Source organism: Rhinatrema bivittatum, chromosome 13 (genome assembly GCF_901001135.1).
Source record: "Rhinatrema bivittatum chromosome 13, aRhiBiv1.1, whole genome shotgun sequence".
In the NCBI taxonomy this organism is placed as follows: domain Eukaryota; kingdom Metazoa; phylum Chordata; class Amphibia; order Gymnophiona; family Rhinatrematidae; genus Rhinatrema; species Rhinatrema bivittatum.
In genome coordinates this window covers 17,302,493-17,308,492 of record NC_042627.1, presented here as the reverse complement: position 1 = coordinate 17,308,492, position 6,000 = coordinate 17,302,493, and the positions used below count along the sequence as shown (strand labels likewise).

The following is a 6,000-nucleotide window of genomic DNA, read 5'->3' as shown; positions in this document are numbered from 1 at the left end:
CAATGAAAAACGTTTGGTCAAAAAAGAAAGAACATCTAGAAATAGAACCAAAAGAAACCACGACAGAGCCAAGAAACGCGAAGGGAAATATCCTGAACACTAATCAAAAATCCCACTACATTAGCGAGACCCATCACGTATATAAATCCGAAATCCAACACTCGCCAATCGTGCAAAGCCCAGAACGACCGCTAGATGGCGCTTGTGCCGCCGCGTTAGCGGTAGTGGAACCAGGTCTCTCTCCAGAGGGAGCATTAGGTGGCGCTGGCGAGCAGGGCTGGACCGGGCTAGGCCCGCGCAGGCGCCGTAGGGCGGCGGACGGATCCGAGGCTGCTTCCTGTGCGGTGCGGCCCGTGCATATCCCGGCTGAGAACGAGCGGCGGAACGCTGCGTCCGCGGCCCGCGCAGGGCAGAGACCGAGCCCTGGCCGCTGGCTCTACCCTGCCCCGGCTCCCCCCCCAGCCCCGTATGGAGACTCCGGCAGCAGCAGCAGCTTCCTGATCCCCGGCCGAGTAAAGAGATCGGGGCCCGAGAGCGGTGAGTAGGGAGCCCGCCTCTTTGCTGTCAGCAGCGCCCGGGACTGCTTCCTGCAGTGGGGGTAAAGGAGTCTGCAGCCGCCCCTCCCTCCCCCCTCCCTCCCTCCCTGTGCACCCGTATCCGCGCCCTCCTGTTCGCCATCTGTTGAACCTATACCCGCTCTCTCCTGCCCGTGCACCCGATTCTAATCTCCCACCCTTGCACCGATAGCCTTTATTCATATTATCTTCTCTCTCCTGCCTCTGCAACCGTATTCGCTCTCTTGTCCCTACCCCTGCACTGCCCTCCTTTGCACTATCTGCTCTCCCCTGCCAATGCCCCTGCGCCCTGATCCTTTGCATCAGTACCCACTCTCGTCTACCCCGTACACCCAATCCTCTGCACCCTTGCCCACCCTCTCCTGCCCGGACGCCCAACCTCGGCACCCTTGCCCACTTTCTCCTCCACCCATCCATCGATCTTAAGCACCTTTGCCCCCCCTCGCTTGCCCCTCCATCCATCCTTCGCACCCTTCCCCACCCTCTCCTGCCCATGCATCCGTACTCCTATCCTCTGCACCCTCGCCCGCCCTCTTCTGCCCCTGTATTCACCCTTGCTTCCTCCTCCTCCTTTGCACCCATACTCACTCTTTCCTGCCTTGTAGCCTCTCATTTATTTATTTATTTATTTTTAATTTTTATATACCGAAGTTCTTGTAGGGACTACAAATCAATCCGGTTTACATAAAACGAAGAACTGCTCAACAGAGAGCGGAGCTTTACATGGAACCGAGGAACATATGGAACAGTATAACTGATTGACAATTTAACATAGTGCTAAATAAAGTAATAATAGTCTCATCCCTGTACTTCCCCCACGTGTACCCACCCTTTTTTTGCCCTCTTCCCTTTGTGTACATCAGTCTCAACCAGAGTTCAGGGCTCCCAGAGAGACCCTACTGACTAATGGATTCTGTAGTTAGGAGCTCACGGTGTAAACTTTTCAGATTCCAGTGCATTATGACTAAAGTATGGGATAACTCCCCATGATGTTTTATGCCTCATGTATTTAAGAGATTTTTTTTTCAGTTGCTTCAGCCTTAGTCTGGAGAGGACCACATGTGAGGGCGAGAAGGTCATTTGCTCTCCCTGCCTGTGCAGTCTGGGACTTTCTGTGGGTTGGTTAGCGGTGATGGTGAATAGTGCCAGATTGTGATGGTGCTGTGAGCGACTCCGTCCATTCACTTCACGTAGGGATCCTCTTTTAAGTTTCTACCATCCTGAATTGGATTTGAACCTGTGGCCTGTGAAAAGCTGTGGGTTTTTTTTTTTTATTTATTAATGGGGAGTGTCAGGCTTAAGGCAAACACCTCAGTTTTCATCTGGGTCTGGGAGACAAGTGAGTTAGTCTTAAGCTCCTGATTCACAGTGCGCGATGCTCCAGGCAGCAGACCCCGGGTCCTCTTCTCAAGACTGGTATATGAATTCTTACATTGCCAGACGCTGGACTGCCAGCTGGTATCCAGGCTTGAATTCTGGTTTCCTGACAGCATTTCTGCTTCTGCCGTGGTCGTTGGGATATTGAAGATCCCAGAGAGTTTGGTCATTCCCCAGCAATTCGTGTCTGTGGTTTCCTTCCAATCTGTATTGCATGGAACAGTTTGTTTCAGATGCACCAAGTGCTTTCCCACAGATACAAAAAACAGGAGTGACTCCTTAACACAGCTGGAAGGGGGAGGAAAATTTGGCAACTAGGGTAGATTTTTGTTGTGCGTGGGCATTTGGGTTTTGAATGCCTGTTGCGTTGTTTCTGCGGTTTATTGGCCGGGGATGGGGGGAGGGGTGACTTGTTGTGAAATTAATGGCCACTAAAAGGTTCTACCTGGCCATTGGCTTTCTGGCACACTTCTTCCATAACTGGGGAGCAGGGCAAATTTAGTTTGCACCCCGAAAAGGGTTGGTGTATGGGGAGGGCCAAGTTTCAAAGCCATGCACGCCAGTAAATTGACCTGTCTGCTACCTGCGCTGTTTCGCCGCGTTGGGGGAGAGGCGTCTGCAGAGGCAGGATTGGATCATAATCTCCTCAGATGGTATTTTCAAGTCTTTGGAAGTTTTTATTTTCTGAAGAAAATTTTACCTGAGCAAAAAGCAGATGCTAATGTCCGTGGGTACTGTATACCCATGGCAGCGGTCATAGTGAAAATAACCTCATGCTTTCTATTTAAAAGTGGTGCAGAGACCATGGGTGGAAAAGCCCTCTTGGAGTTTGTCCCAATGTGGGCAGTAAGAATGTAAATATTTTGAAAGATAAAACCCTTTAAAGTAACTACTGAAACTTAAACAGTTAACTATGTAAACAATTAGAGCTGCAGCTGCCCCCCACATGACAACTCTGCATCTTTCATGCCCCTTACCTGATGTGTCCGGTCTGCCGTGGCGTGGGGAGCTGTGCGGCACGCCAGGAAAAGGCAATCGCGGCCAGCAGGTGCCTGGTGCATAACGGCAGATACTGATGTTTAAATGACTAAATACTAAGGCTTTGCTTACCTTTTTAATCCAGGGGTGGCCAGCTCCGGTCCTCAGGAGCCACATATGGGGTCTGCTTTTCATGATATCCACTATGAATATGCATGAGTTGGGCTTGCGTACAGTGGCGGCACTGCATGCGGCTCTATCTCATGCATATTTATTGTGGAGATCCTGAAAACCTGGCCTGTTTCTGGCTCTTGAAGGTTGGAGCTGGCCACCCCTGGATTTAAACAGTTTAAAATTTTACATCTGTAGTGGAGAATTTGAAAAGCTGACTCCTTAAAGACGGACAGAACCAACTCCCCAAGATTACAAAGAAGAAAAAGATATTGCAGGGATATTTAGGATGGCATAATACAAAGATTGTTCGTGGAGTATGTACTATCTTGTTGGCTGAATAATGCAGGCTATGGAACCACATCTTCCGTGTCCCGTGTGAGAATGTTCTGGGAGGGATTCAGGTCTGTCAGTCACATACAGGCCAATACAGTACAGTGCGCGCCGGTGGAGCGCACTGTTAACCCGCGTTTGGACGTGCGTTGTCGACGCACTAGCTTTACCCCTTATTCAGTAAGGGGTCGAAACCGTGCGTCCAAGCCCCCCCCCCCCCCCCTTCCCCCCCCGAAACTAATAGGGCCATCAACATGCAAATGCATGTTGATGGCCCTATTAGGTATTCTCGCGTGATTCACTAAGTAAAATGTGCAGCCAAGCCGCAAATTTTACTTTCAGAAATTAGCGCCTGGGTATGGGTAGGTGTTAATTTAGATACAATTCAAGATACCAACCATTGCCCTATCTCTAACCTTCCCTTCCTAGCGAAAATTCTGGAACAAGTAGTAAACACACAACTAACTGACTTTCTAGAAAACATAATATTCTTTTCCCTTCACAATTCGGCTTCCGAAAACACCTCAACACAGAAACACTCCTGATCTCGCTCACCGAGTCCATCCTCAAAGGATTGGACAAAGGCCACTCTTACATCCTTGCCTTGCTAGATATCTCCTCTGCTTTCGATACTATTAGCCACAACATCCTACTCAACTGCCTCAAGGAAATTGGGATCTAAGGTATCCCACTTCGTTGGTTCACATCCTACTTAAACAACAGGCAATACAAAGTCAAAATAGGCAACTCAGAATCCCAAACAATCGACCTCTCACAAGGCGTTTCCCTAGGCTCCGCCTTATCCTCTACTCTTTTCAACATCTACCTGCTACCACTCTGCCACCTCCTCTCTGAACTGGGTCTTATGCACTTCATATATGCGGACGACGTACAAATCCTCATCCCCATTACCGATTCTTTACACCGTTCATTTAAAATCTGGGAAACTGCTCTCACTGCCATAAACGCCCTCCTCACAAACCTCAACCTCACCCTCAATACTGCCAAAACAGAAATTATGATCATATTCCCCCAACACAACAACCTCACCCACTCTCATCCCACCACCCTCCCCTGTACAATCACCACATCCCAGCATGTTCGAGACCTTGGCGTCGTCATTGACAATCAACTTAACCTAAAAACATTTATCAATGCCACTATGAAAGAATGTTATTTTAAACTTCACACCCTAAAAAAGCTAAGACCCCTCCTCCACTTCAGCTACTTCCGTACAGTACTCCAGTTCATGATCTTTTCGAAAATTGACTACTGCAACGCCCTCCTCCTAGGCCTTCCCAAAAACATTATTTCCCCACTCCAAATGCTGCAAAACACCACCGCCTGCATTCTCACTAACGCTCGCAAAACTGAACATATCGCCTCTATTCTTAAAGAATTACACTGGCTCCCTATTGCCTCTCGTATACGCTACAAGACCCTCTCTCTCATACACAAAACCTTACATACCCATCATGTGCATTGGCTCAATGACTCCCTTCATTTCCGCACCCTAAATAGACCCACTCGAACTCACTACCTGGCAACGCTGCTCACACCTCCCACTACCACAAAAGTGCGTGCCCTATCCATTGCAGGGCCCGCAATCTGGAACTCTATGCCCACCGGCCTACGACAAGAGCTCTGCCCAAAAAAATTCAAACAAAAACTGAAAACCTGGTTATTCAAACAAGCTTTCACCTGATCCTTATCCTCCCCTCTCTACCACACCTACCCACCCCTACAACACATCTTCTAACATTACTGCCCTGGATCCTTTCTCTGGTTAATTTTATGAGCGCCTTGTATTTATGCAATTAGCAATTTTATGCATCCAGCAATCTATATATTGTGCGCTCCCTCCTCCTATTATGCTTTTAGCAATACTTATGCATCTAGCAATTTTACTTCTTATGTTCCCCCTATTCTTACTATACTTCCTAACCTTCCAATTAGTTGGCCATTTTCCTACCTCCCTTCATCGTAGTACATTCTCTCCCCCTCATATCCTGCTTTCCTTTTACTCTTATCCTGTTATTTTAGTATTGCGGTTTTGCATGTTTTATGCCCCGTTACTTAAGCCTCCTGCCCTCGTTATGTATTGTTGTTACCGGTTCATTGTAAAGCACCTGCGCTGCGTTTCTTGTAACCCGATGTGATGTTCCCAACGAATGTCGGTCTAAAAAAGCTTTTAAATAAATAAAATAAATACAATAGGAATGTAATCAAAGTACAGTGCTGAATAGATGCTACATGGTTCTAGCTTAAAAGGAGACTAGAAAATATAACAAAGTAACACTGAAATCATGCAGCAGTCTGGGTGCAAGGCTGTTCACTTGTACCATGGGTTTTGTTTTTCCACATTTTGCCTTTTAAATGCAGCGTGTGAGCTGTCCAGCTTTTTGGTTTTGACGTAGACCGTGGCACCTATAGCATGAAGCCCCAGTCACTAGAGGAAGGCCGTTGAGGATGTGATGATGGAGATGGATGTTCAAAACGTTTCCCCATGTATGACCAGAAACAAATACTGCCTTCCATGTACACTGAAGGCAAGCATTTGCATTAG

General features: G+C 47.9%; 1 protein-coding gene across 1 annotated transcript in view; it reads left to right on the top strand.

Annotated features, from left to right (window-relative positions):
* The first annotated feature begins 309 nt into the window (after positions 1 to 309).
* CSK (C-terminal Src kinase) overlaps positions 310 to 6,000 on the top strand; it is a 90,671-nt gene continuing 84,980 nt past the window's right edge. Inside the window, exon 1 of the mRNA XM_029574932.1 lies at positions 310 to 537. The gene's annotated coding sequence lies outside the window, so the exon portion shown is untranslated. The remainder of the gene's footprint in view (positions 538 to 6,000) is intronic.